The sequence below is a fragment of the Alligator sinensis genome, unplaced genomic scaffold, assembly GCF_000455745.1.
Source record: "Alligator sinensis unplaced genomic scaffold, ASM45574v1 scaffold104_1, whole genome shotgun sequence".
Taxonomy (NCBI): Eukaryota; Metazoa; Chordata; order Crocodylia; family Alligatoridae; genus Alligator; species Alligator sinensis.
In genome coordinates, this window is record NW_005841867.1 from 375,596 (window position 1) to 378,855 (window position 3,260).

Consider the following 3,260-nt stretch of genomic DNA (forward strand, 5'->3'; position numbering starts at 1 on the left):
AGGGGATGGTTTCTTCCACCGCCTGCGAGGGCCTGCTCAGCCCTAGCCCGAGGACAATCTCGTCTCTCCGCCCCCCCGCCTCATTTGCATTGACGCAGCCGCTCGCCGCGGCGGGGGGGGGCGAGGGCGTGCGGGGCGCAGGCGCTATGGGAAAAGTGAAGCCGGGGGGTGGGGTAGGTGCAGACTCAAGGCTGAGATGGGAGAGCTGCTCCTGCGCCCTTCGTGCTGCCCCAGCTTGCAGTTCCCGCGCCAGGGATTTGCCTCAGGTGGTTTTCACCTGGTTCCTGATGCACGAGATTCCTGGAGGTTGGGGCCCATTTGTGCCCAGTGGCAGACCCTCAGGCCAGGGTCAGGGCAGTGGTAGTGGAGGTGCCACCCATGACACAGGTCCCTTTTTCTCCTGTCATGGGAAGAATCAGAACAGGTGCCAAGACTCAATCTAGAAACTGGGGCAGGTGTTGGAGCCTGCTCGGCCCCCCTAGCTTGTTCAGGGCAGAAACCTGCTCCTGTGAGGTGGCGTTGGCCCCTTCCCTTCACCAAACCTCAAGTCCTTTGCAGAAGACCTGAGCGCACCTAGAGCAGTGATGCCCTGCCAGGGTGACCCAGCATCTTGGGCTGCTTTGAAAGCCCTTCAAGGGTGCCATACAGTGTTATTAGCTTGGTTAGATTTACACACACGGTGCCCAAGGAAGACGCAGGAGGTTTGAAATGGAAATCCATAGTTGTGGTGTTTTAAGTTCTTTGAAACAGAAAAACTGCTCTACTATTTTTCTGGAGGCAAAAAAGAGTGAAGACAGTTTGCATTTTCCAAGTGGTGCCTCATATCTATCCAGGAGTATTTTGAGTCAAAAAGTTAAGAACTGCTGAGCTAGGGAATCTAGATTGAACCCTGGGTGGGAGCAACACTTATTCCTAATGAGGGTCATAGGGCCTCTTGGTTACATGCTAGAAAGTAAGAGCCTAAAGCAGGGTGCTTTTGCCTTTTCAGTCACTGCATAGGGCCAGCTCGGCCTCTTGTGGGCTCAGTGCCTGTTCTTATCAATTTAAATGTAATTATTGTTGTTACTATTTTATTATTACTTTATCCAACTGTCCTTGATTTCAGGGTTCATGGCACAATAAACTAGATCATTAAATGTGAGCCTATAAATTTGACAATTGTAGCTGTTACTGCTCAATAAAAGTCTTTCTAAAAATCAGACGTAGTCCCTTTGTGCTTGTGGTCTTGGAGAGGGTTGCGTTTTGTGCGGGCCGGGAGCGGTCCGAGGCTTTCGGGGGCGCGCAGCGGGCTGTGGCCAGCAGCCCTGGCACGTGGGTTGGGGAATGCAGGACGGCGGACTAGAATTAGGCACGGACGCATAGCGGTTGATTAAAGATTATTTTACTTACACCGTAGATGGTCGCGGTGCAGGCAGGGAAAAGCTTCGCTTAAGTTGCAGTTACAAAAACTCACCCAAAGAGCTCTGGATACCATGATGAGAGTCTAAAAGGTGACTCTCCACGAAAGCGCGCAGGGAAGGGTACATCGAGGGATTAGGTGGCGACGGGGAGAGGGGAGAGGTTGATCAGGCCCCTGTATCCTTCTGTAAGGCACACGCAGGGTTTGTTAAGCTCCACAGCGCTTAGAGTTCTCCATGAGATGGATGTGGAGCCCTCCTAAATGAGGTCCTCCCCGGAGATCTCCAACTTGGGCGGAAACTGCTCAAGCCTCTTATATGGCTAGCAAGCCAATTGCTAGCCGCCACTTGGGAATCATTTAGAAACAGCCAATAGTGGGGAACAAATTTGCATGCGAATGTCGGGAACTCCTTTGCACAGGGGTTTTCTCTATGCAACTGAGAATTGCACCATGCAAAGAAAGCTCCTCATGGCGGGAAATAATTCTGCAGTGCCGAAGCACTCACAAAATCATACCCTTGGGTCATGACACATTTCAGGAGGAAAGAAACAAGACTTCAATCTACGGAATTTGGTAAAGTAGTGGAAAACATATACGCATTTGTTTGCGAACTGCTTTGTAATCATTTGGAATAGAATAAATAAAAGGCTGTTACATGCCTGTGTATTCTCCCCTAAATTCCAATTCATCAGTCCAGACTTACACATTATATGAGTGTTATAGTTGTGCTTGTATTAGTTATTTAGTTGTGCCTAGAAGTCTCCGTGTTAGGTATAGTATTAAACATTTATTTTAAAAGATACACTCTGCCTCTATAAGCCTAGTTTATAACAAAGCTGGATGAAACAAATTGACCAGGGAGTGAAGTTAACAGATGACTTGCCAAAAAGCATATTTTGACACAATGACCATGAGGAGCCGTGGTCAGTATATTGCAGACACTGTGGCAGATATGCATAAGTATTGATTATGTTTCAGACATGCCATCTCTGCACAATTTGTACTTTTAGATCCTAACGCCTAATAGCTACCCTAATGTTTGGGCCTTTCATGGCAGAAGCAGAGAAACAGAGTATAAGTGAGGGCCTAGCTGTTGATCTTCGTATGTCAGCTACTGCTGAGTAAATAATGTCCAGTGAATATTCCAGTCAGTTCCTTCTTAGCTGCTATCTCTCATAGAAAACTGCAATTGATAAGTCCTCAGTCCTGCTGTTTGTCAGCTCCTAATAAAGGCATCGAGTCAGATCTGGCTGCATATGAAATTCTTGAGGCGTTTGTCTCAGTATGCCACTGACAATGTCTTCCACCCTGCCTAGGAGAGCCAGCTGAAAGAAGCAAGTGTGGCTTGATGAAAGACACAAATGAAAAGTGTACCATTGCAAGAAAGGCTACTGGCTCCTCCAGCTATGGACTATCTTTAGGATTGGAGGTCACATGAGGGTGTTGAAAGAAGACTTCAAATTTGATCATATTGGCTCAATGTGCAGCAGCAACCAAAATAAGCCAATAAAATGTTGGGCATCATTACAGTGGGAACTGAAAACAAAATGAAACACATCATTATGTCACTGTATAAATGTATAGTGTGCCTGCATTTTGAATACCGTGTATATTTCTGGTCTCCACGTTTCAAAAGGGATGTATGTAGTAGAATTAGAAAAGTTACAGAGAAGGGCAATCAAGGTGATCAGGGGTATGGAGCGGCTGCCATCTGAGGACAGGCTAAAAAGGCTGAGGTCTTCATTTTAGAAAGGAAAAGGTTGACGGCTGATCCTAGGTACAGGATCATTGCCCTCTGCTATAGAGGAAGGCAACAACGACCCCCCCCCCCCCCCCCCCCCACCCCCACCACCCACCAACG